The sequence below is a fragment of the Cebus imitator genome, unplaced genomic scaffold (assembly GCF_001604975.1).
Source record: "Cebus imitator isolate Cc_AM_T3 unplaced genomic scaffold, Cebus_imitator-1.0 Scaffold260, whole genome shotgun sequence".
In the NCBI taxonomy this organism is placed as follows: Eukaryota; Metazoa; Chordata; class Mammalia; order Primates; family Cebidae; genus Cebus; species Cebus imitator.
The window spans coordinates 2,405,361-2,424,114 of NW_016107575.1; the positions used below are offsets into that span (position 1 = coordinate 2,405,361).

General features: G+C 44.8%; 1 protein-coding gene across 1 annotated transcript in view; it reads left to right on the top strand.

Moving 5' to 3' along the window:
* TMEM178B (transmembrane protein 178B) overlaps positions 1–18,754 on the top strand; it is a 418,414-nt gene that overhangs the window by 144,239 nt on the left and 255,421 nt on the right. The gene's annotated exons all lie outside the window — the stretch shown is intronic.

The following is an 18,754-nucleotide window of genomic DNA, read 5'->3' on the forward strand; positions in this document are numbered from 1 at the left end:
GTCTCCAAGTTGCTTGGAATATTATTGTGGTAACCTGTTAGTCCCTTGGGTTGCATTTGTAAAGGTTGAGACCAGCTGGTGGTTGCAGGATGCATCACCTTGGAGATTTGCGTCTGGATGGGTCACTGAGAAGTAGGATCTGGTCTTAAAAGCTACTGTTTACCCTCAAGTGATAGGTTTTGGAACCCTGGTTCATGTGCAATTCCTTGGCAAAGGTCAGAATATCTGCATGCATTCGTTAGGGCATTTCTTGGCCAGGGATCCTCAGAGACTTAAATGACAACGACAGGGTGACTTAATGAGCAAACAGAGTTTGTTGGCTATTTTTACTTTTCTGCTCCATTGGGATACACTGCCTGTCTGTGGCGGGAGAGCTCTCCTTCCTGCGGGCACAGTTCTTCAAGCTGACACATTCTTACTGTCAGCAAGTTCATGCTGCCTCTGTTGATTTGTCGTGCATTCATAGTCCATCTTTTTTCACCAGATTTTGAAAGGTTTAGATTCGGTTGACATTTATATGTGAAGGAAGTGTCTTTTATTGTTTCCTAATAGTAAGGATCCCTTAATTGGTAAACTTTGAAAATGATAGATCTCTAGGTGGGAAACATCTCTCTTCCCCTTCTTGGAGCCTAGTTATCTTTTGGGTGGATTAGGCCCAGAAGGTGTATTCTACTTTTGGGATTGGCTTTAATTAAAGCGCCACAACTGGGAGTAGGAATGGGAGGTGAAAGAGACAAGTAAAATCAAACAGAAAAATCATTCATTGGTTTCAAGAAATATACTGTGGCTGTGTGTCCAGATGATTGTCACTAAATACCCCTGGCCTGAAATGATAGAGCAGGTACCAAGGGATGAGAAAGCATTCAGCAGACTGTTTCCCCTACAAGCTTTATCCATTACTAGAGACTGTAACCAGCACATGGGGACAGAGAGCTAATGTTCAAAGAGGGTTCCCACATGCTGGCCTTGAGCTAAGCATGCCACATATTTAATTTCAGTGTTATATTTGCCTTAGAGACACTAGGCATCGGGGTTATCAATTTGCTTTTGGAGATACACATGTAAGGATTAACATGTAGAAATATACAATGACTCCTTATTTCCCACAATGTATTGGTCTAATGTAGTTTCTTCTTAGGAGCCTAGAAGGGATGTTCAAGATTGATAAATCCTGTTGATTAACCACTGAAATCTAACTTAAGTTACAGGGCTCATAATAGGATTCAGAATCTAAGAAGGAAGAAGTTATTGACATAACAGCTTCAATTCAAATTAACTCAATTTAACCAAAGTTACCCTGTTTCTTTTTGTGTCAGTGGATACCGAGGCCACAGAGGGCTCTTTAAGGAGCTCAAGTTTGGGGGTGGAGGAGGGTAGGGGATGGGTAGAGACATTCATAATCCAAGTAATTACAAGGCAATGTGATAATTACAATATAGCAGAATCGCTTTAAGCAGTTAAGATAATTTGGAAGTTTTTTAGCAAGAAGGAAAATTATTTTAGTGTAAATTTCACAGATACCACTTCAAGGGAAATCTAGTAGAACTCTTTTGACTGCACACACTTCAGATACCTAGAATTCAAAGAGATTACCTAGGGAGGCATCGCTGGAAACATGTCACAAGGCATTGGCAAAGACAGAGAGGAGAGGATAACGCCAAGGTTTGTGGGGTCTTCTTTGAGCCCTGCATGTCTCCAGGCTCTTATTCCCAAACCGTAGTGCTGTTGGGTTCTGCAAAATCTAGTGTGCAGCCTATGCTGTGAATTGGGGTGACAGATCTATTTTTAACTGATAAAAGCCATCTCAAAGACTGATACATGAAAAGGTCTCGGGCACTTGGTGTGGGTGAAGTTGAGGCCACCTTTTGGTGAGGGATTCATCTGCCTCTTTCACAAAGCCGCCTAATGGGCCGTTAAGCAGAGAGAGGGAACATTTGCCATTTCTGACATCGATGACAGCTATTTTTAGCCATAGGGCAGGTGAGCATCTGCCACAGCTGAATTTGGTCCTAAGTGTAATTGGGAATGCTGGCAAGAGGGGAAGCATAGGAAGTGTCGATTTTAATTTTCAGAGGTCAGATATTGATGACATTAGGTGGGAAGTAGGCACACAAATTCCCTTTGAAATAAAGCAGAAATGATTAAATATTAGCAAACTCCTGATCAAACACTGGAAATGAAAAAAAAAAAATCACAGTCTGATTTTTTTATTTGGTTTGAGAGTCCTGCACTCTTTAATACTTTTAAGTGGGATCAAATTAATTCATTTTATCCTAGATTGGTTATTTATTTATATATTTTGAAATGGAGTCTTATTCTATTGCCCAGGCTGGAGTGCAGCGGCACAGTTTTGGCTCACTGCAACTCTGCCTCCCGGGTTCAAGCCATTCTCCTGCCTCAGCCTCCTGAGTAGCTGAGTAGCTGGGACTATAGGCGCGTGCCAACATGCCCAGCTAATTTTTGTGTTTTTAGTAGATACAGGGTTTCACCGTGTAGTCAAGGCTTTTGTCTCAAATTCTTGACCACAGGTGATCCACCTGCCTTGGCCTCCCAAAGTACTGGGATTACAGGCATGAGCCACTGTGTCCCGCCTGGTTATTGTTTTGTAATTTGACCATAAAATCTTGTATTCTGTATTTTTTCCTGCTAGATAATTTTTGCCAAAGGAAAGAAATGTGATTTTTTTTTTTCCTGAAACACTTTCTGACAAATATTTCAACTTTGGTTAAACTTGAATTATATACTTTTCTTTGTTTCTTCTTTTTATTTTTATTTTTTTGAGACAGAGTCTTGCTCTGTTGCCCAGACTGGTAGGAGCTGGGATTATAGGCATGTGCCATCATGCCTGGCTAATTTTTGTATTTTCAGTAGCGACCAGATTTTTCCATGTTGGCCAGGCTAGTCTTGAACTCCTGGCCTCAAGTGATCCATCTGTCTCTGCCTTTCAGAGTGTTGGGATTACAGGTGTCAGCCACTGTGCCTTGCCTGAGTGATATACTTTTCATCAAGAATTTGCATGTGGCCTCATCATCAACCATTGATATGGAAATAAAATTTTCAAGTAGGAAAAGGCACAATTAGGTTTAAAACTCCATTGTGGTTTTGAAAAGTTAAGCCTACCAATGAGAGGCTTAACTGCTGGGGTGTACACTCCTATACCTTATAGTCAGGTGACAGCTGGTAAAGGGATAGAAGATTCTGGAGGCCACTAGGCTTACAAATCTAATTGTAGAGAGAGAATAAATTCTGTAGGGAGTAAAGGCCAGAGGAGAAGCCTGTGTGTGTGTGTGTGTGTGTGTGTGTGTGTGTGTGTGTGTGTGGTATGTGTGTGGTGGGGAAGAGGGGTGAACTTTGTAGATGAGGTTCAAATGCTGAGTTGTGTGGGTGAACTGGTGACCAGGTTCTCACTCTGGCTTGGTAGGTGATTGCTGGTGGGTACTGTGGGTGCCTGTTCTCCTGCTCACCCTGGGAAAAGGCAGAATTCCTTCTAGAGTTGGGATCCGTACCATCAGTCCACCCAGACCTGGTGCAGCCTGTCCGCCTTCCCACCCACCCACTGTCAGCGGCCCTGGGAGGGGCTGCAGTGCAGCGCAGTGCCCTGGGGTACAGTGCTGAGTGGGGTAGAACAGCATTTGTCCTGCCTCTGGGGGCTCCAAGGGTGAGCCGCATGCTTGACCCAGATCCTCTGGCTGCCTCTAGGACAAAGCAGGACAGGCAAGTGTCACTGGCCAGTGAGGAGGGGACAGGCAGCTGCAGGAGATGAGCTGGGCTGGTGCTGCTCCCCGGCGGGCTGTCTGGTTTATGTTTTAAATGTGACAGAATCTGATTGACACAGTCAGGGGAACCAGTGACATTTTAAATGGAGCTGCTTCACCCTCTCACTAGAATACGTCCCTATAGGCTTTTCATATCCCGCAGTTCAGCCTATGGAGGCATCACTCCTTTGGAGAGATTGGTGTCCTCGCACAACCCCCAGGAGCCTCTGAGGTCATCCCCAACAGCTCTGCCCTTGTTCTCCCTGCTGCAGGCTCCCCTCTGGCATTGCCCTTTCAGCACAGGTGGAGTCCAGGCCTTGCCCAGCCACAGCAAGGGGAGGTAGGTGATAGGGAGCGGGGCGGGGGGAGGGGGGCTGCGACAGGACCTGGGCAGCCAGGGTGGGCTCTGGCAGAGGAAGGAGGCTGAGAAAGCAGAGGATGGGAAGACATCACTGAGAGGTGAGTGTGTTCATCCCAGGAAGGAACAGGGATGGCATGAGCTGGGCGTTGGCTGCCCTAGGCAAGGACCCTAGGGAGGCTGGCAGAGGGCGCAGCAGCAGAGCCTGCCTGAGGTTGCAGGGCAGACACCCACTGAGGGAAGGTATTAGAAGGGGGTCTTCTTTGCCACTTGATCGGCTGATTTGCTGGGCAGGGCCTCTGTGGGCAGTTGTTACTAACGTTCCCTCAGGGTCAGAGCCCTGAGATGCGGAGTCACTGGGACGCGAGCTTGGACGTTATCATTCCCCTTGGCGTTTTCAAGATGGAGGATTTTGCTTCCAGTGGATTGCCCCTGGCAATGAGAGTTGAGGAGCTGGGCTCTACTTTCCTGCAATCAGATGCTCTTGCTTGTCTTTCAAGATGCTGAGAGCCAAGAAAGCCAGAGGTGTTTTTTTGAAGCTTTCTTCTTTCAAGACTGAGGGTTCAACTAATTAGATTGGATAGTCACACAGCACATTTCCAGCTGGCCAGGGAGGGAAAGAACAAGAGACGATTTTCCTCCTGGAATTCTCTGCTCCCTACTCTGCAGACACACAGACATGAGCTCACTTGTCGGCCCTGTGGCTGTTGCCTCAGGCAAGCTGAGACCGTACCAGGACCAGGAAGAACAGGCTCTGCATCTACAGCGCTGGGGGTCTTCGCCTTCACCTGCACGGAGAATCCTTGCACCCCTGGGGCAGAGAATATCCGTGCCAAGGAGCCATCTGGAAACAGAGTACAGCCTGGCCAGCAGAGGGAGGGAGAAGAGAGGAGAAGAGGAGGGAGGGAGCAGTGAGGATGGAGGAAGTGAGGCAGGAGACCAAGACTTTGTGGATGAGCAGGGACATTTTAGTGTCCACATCACTAGGAGGGACAAGAAATAAAAATCCAGAACTGCCTCACTTACTGCAGACACCTGCATGACACACTTGGCTCCCTGTCCCTACAACTCTTGATCTGTTACCCCTGCCTATGGGTTGGCTCAGTCTTGGGGGACCAGTCCTGACCCCAGGCCAGGGTATGGTGTGAAGCCCAGCATGTCCTATTGCTCTGGTGTGGATCTTAGGGCAGGACTCTTAACTTATTCTTTGTGGCCAAGCCCTACCTGGCCACCCTCACTTGGCCTCTCCCATGCCCTCTTCCTCACCCTCTCCCTTTCCAGAATTAGAGGGTCCTGCCCCTTAACCCCAGGGTCCCTGATGCTGTCTAGATTCTCTCTAGCCACACTAGGTCCTGCCCTCCCCACTGGTATCGACCTTCTCACCTTGGACTTATGTTGGCTCTTTGCCTGATGGCACCTGCCTTCCCTTTCCCGATGGACTGACCTGGCCAGTCCTAGCCCAGCCTGCTACAATGTAGAATGGCCACCTTCTGGACTTGCCTACCACTCAGACCTCTCTGGTATTCTCAGCCTAGAAGCTGCCTGGTCTCCTGGTCCCTCCTCCTGCAGCCATCCTTGTTATGAGAAGATGAATGCTGTGGACCAAAGGCTTGAGATGAAACTAACAGTAATAACAACAGTAAGCATCTCTTTTTGTTCAATTGGCTGCAATGCTGCTCAGAGGGCGACTCGGCATTTTCTCCCAGGAGCCCCTCCCATGTTGCTGTGGCTCCTTTGCAGATGAGGTAACTTAGGCAATTGTGAGGGGCTGCCTAGATGTCCTATCTCAGACCTTAGAGGAATCCAAGGGCGAGGGCTCAGAATCCGGGTCTGAACTCCAATAGGGTCCCTCCAGCTATTTTTTCTTTCTTTTTTTTTTTTTTTGGCTGATGTTATGTAAAACAGCCTAATGAGGTAAACATCCCAGACAGTAGAAGCTTAGGTCCCCTGCAGCATCAGCCATTTTCCTTCTCCCACGTCCGCATTGGAGCTCAGCCAGTGTGAGGCTCTTACTGTGTGCAATCTGTAGTTAGCTGCCTCTTGCTTGCAAGACTGGCATCCATGGGGGTCTTCACTAGCAAGAAACCACCCCCCACCGAGAACTGAGAAGGCTTGGTAGCAAGAAAACTCAGCCAACGGCGTGTCTTCATAAGTCGCCTTGAATCCTGAAGTCTTTGCTTTTTGCAAACCATTCCTTGTGTCTCTGCCCCTGCCCAGCCCCTGCAGAGAACCTTGTAAACCTCTCAGCATACCTGCTGCCTCGTGCCTGTCCTCCCAGAGCTCTGGTGGTATTTATGCAGCAACCGAGGCAGAGAACACAAGCCGCTTAATGTGATATCATACCGAGACCTGCTCTTGCAGAAGTAACTCATGCCTACCTCTTCTTTGTCCCACCCCCTCAGGTGTCTGCTGGAGAACAGGCTTACTGATTTGATGAACATGCTTGAGCCTGGGTGGTTAATGTGTTCTTGGATTACCTTCCCCAGTTAGTATTTTTTATTTTTCTGGAGGCCTACCCCAAGGAATGATGACAAGGGAGTTACAGGTAACATAGAGATGCTTTAAAATCATGAATGTTGGGCCAGGCATGGTGGCTCACACCTGTAATCCCAACACTTTGGGAGGCCAAGGCAGGCGGACCACCTGAGCTCAGGGTTTGAGACCAGCCTGGCCAACATGGTGAAACCCCCATGTTTAGTAAAAACACAAAAATTAGCTGGGCATGGTGACACATGCCTGTAATCCTAGCTACTTAGGAGGCTGAGGCAGGAGAATCACTTGAACCTGGGAGGTGGACGTTGCAGTGAGCCGAGATTGCATGACTCCACTCCAGCCTGGGTGACAACAAGACTCCATCTGCAAAAAAAAAAATCATGTATGCATGAGCATGTGCAGCTGTGGGTCCCACCTACTTAGATAGCTGGCCTGGCTGGGGGTTCAGTGCTGAAAATGCACTGTAGCATGGCTGGCCTCTACAGGGACACCCTCTACATGGACAAGAGGGAGGGTTTATTTTTGAGATGACCTAGGGGGAGGGAAGAGAGGAGGCCTGGGTAGGGGTGGGAGGGACTACAGTACAGCCTTTTCTGTTAAAGACATCCGTGTCCTGAACAAAACCTGAGAACCACTGTGCTGGTGTAATTGGAGTCGTCAAGCAACAATTCATCTGAATGCACAGGTCCAATTTTGTGCTGGGAATTCGTTGGAAGTCTGGCCTGGAGGTATTCTCTCAGCTTCTGCAGATCGGAAGTGTTTTCTTTCTGGCTGAGTACACTGACACAGACACCACGCCATGAAGGAGAGCTGAGAGAACAACCCCACTGGCCACCTTCATCCATTTGTTCATTTGCTCATTCAATAGTTGTGGAGTGCCTATTCTGTGAGAACCCCCCCATGTTGGGTGCTGGAGGGGACATTAAAAGGTATTCTGCTTCCCAAATTGGATGATATATTTTCAGGTGCCAACAAGGCAAGGACTCAAATTATTTGTTGCTTAATGTTTTAAGCATTTAAGACCACCTAGAGAGTACAGGCTAATGATGCTGACATGTACACTTCATAGGTCCCAACTTCCATACTTAAATCAGCAAGGATTCATTGCAGGGAAAAAAAAACAGAATATAAGACAAACTACCTTATCTCAGTAAGCGGCATGGCCTGCTTTTTATAGCCAGGGAAAAGTGGACATCATCTAGGACTTGCCTCTTCTTGGGAACTGTCCCAGTTCCAGGTGCTGAAAAGGGAGCTCAACATGGCAGGTGATTCCTCTTTCTAAAGTTAAGACAATCTGAGCTCAGCTTCCAAACAAACTGCTCCAGTGAGGAAGAGGAACAAGAATATGTGCTCAGCACTGCACCTGGCAGAAACAGCTCAGCGATGGGGAATCTGGGTTAGGTGAGACATGGATGGCAGAGCAGGCAGATACCAGGCATCAGGAAAGTGGGTCAGCAGGTATAAGTCCTGTAGGTGCTACTTGGGCATTCAGGACTGAATGAGTGAACTCCCAGGGAGGAGTCTTAGCCAAAGGAAGAAAGGCCCCAACTTTACATGAAATTTGGAGTAGAAGGGTGTTAGAATAAGAAATAGAGAATGGTGGCTGAGAGAGAGGCCCATTTATAAGAACTGGGGCACACAAGGCAGGTATGCTATGCCCAGAACAAAGACAGGAGGCTGTTATAGTCAGAGCACCAGTCACAAACTGTGATTGGGTTTGATTCTGGGTTTTGGGGGATAGGGGTTCTGAAGATGGGGAGGGAAGCAGGGAGATGGCTGGGAACCAGGATGGGGTAACAGAACAAGTAACCAAGTTTGTGTTGTATGATAAGAGTCCTACCAGAGTCAAGGCCAGTGCCTCCCAGGTGAGGTTCATGGCCTGGCAGCATCTGCATTAGCTGGGGACTTGTTTGAAATGCAAATTCTTAGAACCCAGCCTAACCTACTGAGTCAGAATCTCTAAGGGTGGGACCCAGGAATCTGTATGACCTGTAACACATGAGGGTTTGAGAGCTCTTGGTCTGGAGAGCATTGGTGTGGATTGTACTGGTCAGAGAAGGGTCAGGGCAGGAGAGGATAGGTAGGCTTGGGATGGGAGCTGGGAGATGGAATATTGCAAATTAGCACAACCTCTCCAGGAAGCAGGACCTGTATTTGTGTGCTGTCTGTCAACTGGCTATAGATTTGGTAATTTACTTTCCTTCCATGTTTCTTGGGGTTAGTTGAATACAACAGCATGGAAGAGGTGAGTACATGATTTTTTTTTTTTTTTTGCATTGTGTGTGTTAGCTAGGGAATCCTTTTAACATCTAACCTAAAATCTCTTTCTTGTGTTTCTGATGTACTCCTTCACTGGGAAACAGGCTTTAAGCCTCATGGAGTCCAGCAGATATTGGATTGAGTTCCAGCTCTGCCACTTCCTAGTATATGACCCTCAGAAGCTATTTAAGTGTTTTGAACCCAGTACACTCATTTGTAAAACGGAGATGGAAATACCTGCCTTGAGGATTAATATAAAGTTTAAATTCAATAGAATGATTCATGCACAATCTCTGAGTAAGTCTGCAAAGTCTGATGCCAGCCAACATGAGGTGCTATTATTATTGGAAGGCAGGAGTATACTGAGGTCCCATGGGATCTGGGGGAATCCCTCTGAAATGACATTTTATCAACTTGAGGGCTTTTCTGTTTGACTCTGTGCAGCCTGTGTAGGTGAGTTGGCCTTGTATTTGGCTATTTGTCTTGGTGAGTATTGGGGGTTTGCTATCTGCACAGGTGTGTGTGGTGGGAGCTTACATCAGGTGCTTACAGTGTGGGAGTAGAAAGTGGCTGACTATTATTTACTGGCAACAGTGTGGCATATTGTGAAAGGAGTTTTAGAGCAGAAAATTGTCAGTGTTTGAGGTACTCAGCGTGGTGGCAACAGCAGAAGCAGCTCTTTATCAGTTGTGTCCAAAAAGAATGCAGTTTAGACACAAACAGTCTCTAAAAGATTTATGTACTTACTGTCTAAAAAATAACACTGCAGAGCTTTGAATGTAAATACAATGTGAGTACAATGTATTGAAGTTGTTGAGGGCAACCAAAAGACTTGCCTGTCTAGACCATCCATGCCTTCCATTTGCTATGATCAGATCCTCTTCTATTCTATTTCAGATGTGTGAAAACACATACCCGAAAGGAGGATGCTGCAAGAATGTTGGACATAGATAGAAAGGAGGGCCCAAGAACAGGATAAGAGCTGCTGTTGGTTTAAAGGGGAGGCCGTGGAGGTGACATTGCTATACTGTATTTCCATCCTCCCTATTTTCATCTCTTTTTCCTGGTTCTGGTGAAGCTGTGTCATAGATTGGATTATGGGATTACGGAGTTGGGGTTACCAGGCAGACCTAATATGTTTGGGGTACATGGAAGGCCCTCTTCAGATGATTCTAAGAGGAGACCCCCTTCTTTCATAGGCTTTGGGGCTGATGTTCTCTGCCGTTTTCACTCTTTTTTTTTTTGGTCTTTTCCTGATATCTAATTCTGGTTAACTTTGGAGGTCATAGCCAAGAGTCCTTCATGGCTATGGGTCATTCTGGCTTGTCTAGTGTAGTTGTGCATGGAATTCAGCCTTGCACATGCTGAGCTAGAGTTTTGGGAGTTTGGGGGTGGACGTGCAAAGCTTAGTGGTACTTACCTTGCTTCACTCTCTATGCATAACCATCTGAGGAGCCTTCTGGGGAAAGATTGGCACAGAATACAGTTCAAACCTTCTTAGATCCTTTACAATTTAACATTCCAATCGGTACCACCCAATAGAACTCCCTGTAGTGATGAAAATGTTCTGTAAGTCTATGTGGTAGCCACAAGCCACATGTGGTTACTGAGCACTTGAAATATGACTAATTCAACCAAGGAACTGAATTTCAAATTTTACTTAAAAACTGGCACAGTTTGGCTCTTTTCCCACCTAAATCTCATCTTGAATTGTAGCTCCCATAATTCCCACCTGTTGTGGGAGGGGCCTGGTGAAAGACAATTGAATCATTATGGTGGTTTCCTCCATACTGTTCTCATGGCAGTGAATAAGTCTCATGAGATCTGATGTTTTTTTATAAAGGATTTCCCCTTTTGCTTGGCCGTCATTTCTCTTGACTGCTGCCATGTAAGACGTGCCTTTTGCCTTCTGCCATGATTGTGAGGCTTCCATAGCCAAGTGGAACTGTGAGTCCCTTAAACCTCTTTTTCTTTATAAATTACCCAGTCTTACGTGTGTTTTTATCAGCATAGTGAAAACAGACTAATACATACATCAACTTAAATTTGTGTGTGACACATGGCCAGCAGCTACCATATCGGACAGAGCAGTTCCAAACAAGCAGTGCTTGTATTTCTTTTACAGATTCTATCTCCAAATCGTAAACTCTTGATTACAAGCATTCATGCATTAGAAACAAAACCTTATAGGTTACCCATGTGCCCCAGCCATTTTCGTTGTTTTGGTTGTTGTTGGAGCCCTTGGGCTCTCAGGAGCCCCAATCCCAGAGCTACCTGGGGTGTTGTTAAGCTTTTCTGCTGTTCTGTGTCCTCTGCAGGTAAGGAGAGAGAGGCAGCAGGGCAAAGATCTCAACATTTACCTGAGCCAACTGTTTGGCTACATTTACGGGCCAGGCTGTTGCAGGCTGGTTCCCTGGGAAGTGGACTCAGATGGAGTTCAGTTTTTTAGGGCTCATGTCCATGGAAGGGCAGGGGAGAAATCAGCCTGGGATGTGGGTGCAGTGACATCCCTTGGGGGGCTCTTGTCCTAGAGCGACCCTTCAAAGTCTCCTGAAGGAGGTTGAAATGGCTGTGTCTTTACACTCCCACATTGGTCACCCCTTGGATGTAAGTACTGGAAGTGGAGTGTTCTTGGGTATGTGGCTCTTTGCGTATGAGCAATCTCTAGAGGGATTGACCACTGAAGGCTGACAGCCCTCCTAGAACCCAGCAACAAGTCTTTCCTTGCAGGGAGGTCTGGATGGTGCACCACAGTGTCTATCATGCAGGCATTTGCCTGATGCAATTGAGGTTACCAGTAATGGAAATGAAACAAGAGATCTAATACCTCCCCCAGAGCAACAAGAAGAAATAGAGGCAGAACTAGAACCCAGGCATTTGTGACTACAAAATTCATGCTCTTTCCTCACTGCATCGGAGCTCTGCACATATCTTGTGGGGCAGGCCTATTGCCCATCTCTTCTCCCAAAAGACCTCCCTGCTCCATCCTTCACCCCTCCCTGACCATAGGCTCCATCCTATTATCTAAAGTAAATGAAGAACCCTTCTCTTTATTCATTTGTTCAAAAGAAATGAAAGGAAGCTATTTATTTTCCACATCTCAGTTTTTCTTTTTCATTTAATTACTGCTATCACAACAGGAGTTTTTTCTATTCTTTTTCATTGCAAATGTATAGTATTTCATCTACATTATGAGTTAAATAGGTTTTTGTGGACTAGCCTAGAAACCCAGTCATCATTTATAACAGACAGGACTTCTCTGGAAATGGGTTCTCAATTCTAAATAATTGACTTAACAAATGAGATTTTGGAATGGAATTCATTTCAAAGCTGGAGACTTTACAACTTTCTATTTTCCAGGCAGTTTTGCCTCCAAATGGACTTGCCATCTCTGCCCCCCTACCTCACCCCAGCTACATCTATCATTTTTAGGCTGGATCCCCCAAGTTGGATACACTCGACTCTCATGGTGAAAGTTCAGATTCTCCTGTCCTTTGTTCTCAGCCCATAGCCAACCCCTGACATAAAATTGATGAATGCCCCTCTATGTGCACTGTGTAGGCTTGTATGAAATCCAGAAACCAGCCAAGGAACATCAAGTGTCCTTCGTGCTGGGATCATTCAGTCTTAGGTCCCAGTCTCAGTTCATGTTAGTAAAATTAGACCCATTCTGCCACATTTCCCTGAGGCTCTTTGCTTGGGCGCCTGGCGCCAAACTAGAAATGAGCAATGAGAGGTGTGTGTGGTGTGTGTGAGCTTTCAAAACCGTGAGGCTGCTAAACATGGTGTGGAGGTGACACATTTGACTGACATCAGCATCTGTGTTCCATCCGCCACCCCATCCACTGCCTCACTCTTGGAGCTTCTAGTGCTGCACAGTTGCCAAGGAAACTAGGAAAAGCAACTGTGCACAAGTCACCTCCTCCCCAGAGCTCACAGACACATCCTGTTGGGGGAGGGGGTGGAGGAGAAGGAAGGGGAGTTGTTTATGAGTGTGGATGACAGTGCTGACTGATACCGGCCCCAAGTAGGTAGCTCCATGCCAACTCCCCTCCCATAACCCTCCCTAAGGCTGGCTTTGTCTTTGTGTTGCCTGAGTCCCACATGCCACCCTCTCTCATCTCACATTGCCATTAGTACCTACTCGCAAGGGATCTTCTCATTTTCAGGGAGTGAAAATTCCTTTACATCAAAAAGAATAGGGACCTCTCGTTGATGGGGAAGGTCTGAAATACAGCTACTGTTTAGCTTGGCAGAGCTAATAGAAATATACAATTTTAAAAATTACTGACCAGGCGTGGAGCCTCATGCCTTTAATCCCTGCACTTTGGAAGGCTGAGGCAGGTGGATCACTTGAGGCCAGGAGTTCAAGACCAGCCTGGTCAACATGGCAAAACCCCATCTCTACTAAAACAAAACAAAATTTAGCCGGGCATGGTGGTGCACGCCTATAATCCAGCTACTCATGTGGCTAAGGTATGAGAATCGCTTGAACCCAGGAGGTGGAGGTTGCAATGAGCTGAGATCGTGCCACTCCACTCCAGCCTGGGCAACAGAGTAAGAAGCTGCCATTCTGAAAAAAAAATACTAACTCATTAAATTGAAGGAGAGGGGCCTGGGCTCTTAGTGTTTACCATTCCTGACAGGAGCTTTGTAGATCTGGTTCACGAGGAGCCATCTTTGGTTGTTATTGGAATGACTTGCAGGACTGGTGCTTCGTGTCCGGTGTGGAAGGGTCCTCTGCGTGGACAGCACTGGAGCTGGGCAGTGAGAGAGACACCTTCAGGGAGCCTGAAGTCTCCCAGGGAACACAGAGCAGTGACACAGACTCAGGACAGCAGAAACCAGTGCTACGGGTGTGGTAAACAAAATGCTTTTGGCTGCATCCAGAGGAGGAAATGACCATCTTAGCTTGGATAACTGGCCAGGAATAGTGGCATGTGAAAGGAGCCTAAGACACTTCACTCATTTACTCAAGTAAAATGGATTGAGTTTCTCTCATTTACCAGACACTATTCTAGGCATTCGAGGGAAGAGGCAGCAATCCCTGCCCTCATGGAGCTTGCATTTGTGTACAATAATAACCACTTACTGATGGGTGTGCAGAGGCTGTGCTAAGTGCCTAACATACATTATTCACTTAAATCTCAACTGTACTACGAGGTACATATTATGATTATGTCTGTTCAATGGAGGAGGAAGCTGAGGCTAACAGGGGTTAAATAAGTCACAGAAGAGCCATGTCGTGTGAGCCTTATGACTTTAGGAGATCTTAGGAAGTGCATCTGTTAGCCAGGCATGGGATGGATGTAAGTGGGCAGTCCGGATTGTGAGGAGCCTTCGTGACATTCCTGCTCTGAGAGAATGGGTCTGGACTAGACTCTCAGCAGGGGATATGAAACTTTGTAAAATAGGGAGCTGAGGCCACCTGCTAAAGCAGTGGTTGCCCTTGCATAAGTGTTTTAGGGGAGAGCAGAGATTCTGAGGAGTGTGGACAAGGCCTGAAGAAGCTTCTGTGGCTGTTTTCTAACCCACCCTCTAAAGGAGTGTAGTGACTGTCTTTATTTCCAGGAATACATTTATCAGCACTATCTATGATTGTGGAATATGAGATTAATCCTAGAAAAAAAGCTTTCCTTGAAGTGTAGGGAAGAATTAACTGTATTTTCTTGTAGCTGAAATTTCTCTGTCCATACAAAGATAAGGTGTACACACACACACACACACACACACACACACACATACACACACACACAAACACACGCACACACACACACACACCACATTCAAAAGCTAATTCAACTTAGGCAACTAATAAATGCATGAACCATATATCTTTTTGGCTTTCAGGTGTCACATCATTTTTAGTGTGTTATTAAATAAGATCACTTTGATCATGGTCATTAATCCATAAAAATAGTTTTCATATATGTGTTATATTTAAATACATTTAGATATTTCAAAGTCCTTGATGTTTTTCCTTTTCTAATCAAGTCCAAGATATCAAAATTATTCTTCAGCAAATAAATGTCAACTGAAACACAATTCTCAACTTCACTAATTATTCAAGAACTCAAATTTAAGAAGATAGATTTTCTTTTCTTTTTTTTAAAACTAGATTCTTATCTAGGGGTCATGAAGGGGGGAAAAATCAATGAGTAGCTATCACTTACTCTCACAAGAGGGGTTCCTCTGCCTTCCTTGATTGGAGCTGTGAATAATTCAACACGGTCCCAGGCTCCCTTTTCCTTTCCTGAGGTTGAGCTTATTAAAATTGCATGGCCAGAGGACACTGGTGAGGAGCTGGCTGGTGCTCCCCATATCAGCTGTCAGGACCTCCAGTGCAGCTTAAGCCCCCTCTCTGGGAGCACTGAGCTGCCACCAGCTGGGGGTCACCAATGGGTGAATGAAGATAGCAGTGGAGGAGCAGTCAGCTGTCCCCCTGACTTGTATCATTTTCCTCCATTCCCTCGGCATCCATCCTGGTCAGGCGTGGAAATGGAATGCTGTCTCCATGCTCAGTATTGATCAACTGCGTTATCAACCGTTGGCCTCATCATTAAGTATTTATAGTTCACTGAGTGAAAGGTAAGTGCTGAACAGATGGGGCACCCTTTTTAGAAGCTTTCCAAGACTATAACTCATCTTCAGTGGGATGGAGTTTCCAGAGAAATAATTTGAACATCCCATGGATTAGAGTCACTACTGTGTGTGTGTGTGTGTGTGTGTGTGTTTGTGTTTTAAGTACTTTAGGTTCTGGGGTACACGTGCAGAGCTTGCAGGATTGTTGCATAGGTACATACATGGCAAGGTGGTTTGCTGCCTCCATCCCCTGTCAGTTATGTCTGGCATTTCTCTCCATGTTATCCCTCCTCAACCTCCCCACCCCCTGCTGTCCCTCCCCTACCCCCCCCAAACAGACCCCAGTGTGTGATACTCCCCTCCCTGTGTCCATGTGTTCTCATTCTTCAACACCCACCTATGAGTGAGAACATGCGTGTTTGATTTTCTGTTCTTGTGTCAGTTTGCTGAGAATGATGGTTTCCAGATTCATCCATGTCCCTACAAAGGACATGAACTCATCAATTTATGGCTGCATAGTATTTCATAGTGTATATATGCTACATTTTCCTTGTCCAGTCTATCATCGATGGGCATTTGGGTTGGTTCCAGGTGTTTGCTATTGTAAATAGTGCCGCAATGAACATGTGTGTGCATGAGTCTTTATAATAGAATGATTTATAATCCTTTGGATATATACCCAGTAATAGGATTGCTGAATCAAATGGAATTTCTATTTCTAGATCCTTGAGGAATCTCCACACTGTCTTTCACAATGGTTGAACTAATTTACACTCCCACCAACAGTGTAAAAGTGTTCCTATTTCTCCAACATATCCTCTCCAGTATCTGTTGTCTCCAGATTTTTTAATGACTGCCATTCTAACTGGCGTGAGATGGTATCTCAATGTAGTTTTGATTTGCATTTCTCTAATGACCAGTGATGATGAGAATTTTGTCATACATTTGTTGGCCTTGTATATGTCTTCTTTTGCAAAGTGTCTGTTCATGTCCTTCACCTACTTTTGAATGGGTTTGTTTGTTTTTTTCTTGTAAATCTGCTTTAGTTCTTGGTAGAGATTGTCAGATGGGTAGATTGCAAAAATTTTTTCCCATTCTGTTGGGTGCTGGTTCACTCTAATGACTGTTTCTTTTGCTGTATAGAAGCTTTGGAGTTTAATTAGATCCCATTTGTCTATTTTGGCTTTTGTTGCCATTGCTTTTGGTGTTTTAGTCATGAAGTCCTTGCCTATGCCTATGTCCTGAATGGTTTTGCTTAGGTTTTCTTCTAGGATTTTTATGGTGTTAGGTCTTATGTTTAAGTCTTTAATCCATCTGGAGTTAATTTTAGTGTAAAGTGTCAGGAAGAGGTCCAGTTTCTGCTTTCTACACATGGAGAGCCAGTTTTCCCAACACCGTTTATTAAATAGGGAATCCTTTCCCCATTGCTTGTTTTTGTCAGGTTTGTCAAAGATCAGATGGTTGTGGATGTGTGGCATTGCCTCCAAGGTCTCTGTTCTGTTCCATTGGTTTGTATCTCTGTTTTGGTACCATTACCATGCTGTTTTGATTACTGTAGCCTTGTGGTATAGTTTGAAGTTAGGTAACGTGATGCCTCCAGCTTTGTTCTTTTTGCTTAGGATTCTCTTGGTTATGCGGGCTCTCTTTTGGTTCCATATGATGTTGAAGGTGTTTTTTTTTTTTTCCAGTTCTGTGAAGAAGGTCATTGGTAGCTTGAAGAGGATAGTGTTGAATCTATAAATTACTTTGGGAGGTATGGCCATTTTCATAATATTGATTCTTCCTAACCATGAACATGGAATGTTTTTCTATCTGTTTGTGTCCTCTCTTATTTCCTTGAGCAGTGGTTTGTAGTTCTCCTTGAAGTGGTCCTTTACATCCTTTGTTAGTTGTATTCCTAGATATTTTATTTTCTTTGTAGCAATTGTGAATGGGATTTCGCTCTTGATTTGGCTGTCTTTTACTCTGTTATTGGTTTATAGGAATGTTTGTAATTTCTGAACATTGATTTTGTATCCGGAGCCTTTGCTGAAGTTGCTTATCAGTTTAAGGAGTTTTTGGGCTGAGACGATGGGGTCTTCCAAATATACAATCATGACATCTGCAAATAGAGACAATTTGACTTCTTGCTTTCCTAATTGAATACCCTTTATTTCTTTTCCTTGCCTGATTGCTCTGGCTAGAACTTCCAATACTATATTGAATAGGAGTGGTGAGAGAGGACATCCTTGTCTAGTGCCAGATTTCAAAGGGAATGCTTCCAGTTTTTGCCCATTCAGTATGATATTGGCTGTGGGTTTGTTGTCAATAGCTTTTATTATTTTGAAATATGTTCCATCGATACCTAGTTTATTGAGAGTTTTTAGCATAAAGTGCTGTTGAATTTTGTCGAAGGCCTTCTCTGCATCTATTGAGATAATCATGTGGTTTTTGTGTTTGGTTCTGTTTATGTAATGGATTATGTTTATAGACTTGCGTATGTTGAACCAGCCTTGCATCCCTGGGATGAAGCCTACTCGATCATGATGGATAAGCTTTTTGATGTGCTGTTGCAATTGGTTTGCCAGTATTTTATTGAAGATTTTTGCATCTATGTTCATCATGGATATTGGCCTGAAGTTTTCTTTTTTTGTTGAGTCTCTGCCGGGTTTTGATATCAAGATGATGTTGGTCTCATAAAATGATTTGGGAAGGATTCCCTCTTTTTGTATTGTTTGGAATAGTTTCAGAAAGAGTGATACCATCTCCTCTTTGTACATCTGGTAGAATTCGGCTGTGAACCCTTCTGGACCTGGACTTTTTTTGGTTGGTAGACTCTTAATTGCTGCCTCAACTTTAGCCCTTGTTACTGGTCTATTCAGGGTTTCAACTTCTTCCTGGTTTAGGCTTGGGAGGGTACAAGTGTCTAGGAATTTATCCATTTCTTCCAGGTTTACTGGTTTATGTGCATAGAGTTGTTTGTAGTAATCTCTGATGGTAGTTTACATTTTTGTAGGATCGGTGGTGATATACCCTTTATCATTTTTTATTGCATTGATTTGATTCTTCTCTCTTTTCTTTTTATTAATCTGCCTAGTGGTCTATTTTGTTGATCTTTAAAAAAAAACTAGCTCCTGGATTTATTGATTTTTTGAAGGGATTTTTGTGTCTCTATCTCCTTCAGTTCTGCTCTGATCTTAGTTATTTTGTGTCTTCTGCTAGCTTTTGCATTTTTTTGATCTTGCTCCTCTAGCTCTTTCAATTTCGATGATAGGGTGTTGATTTCAGATCTTTCCTCACTTCTCCTGTGGGCATTTATTGCTATAAA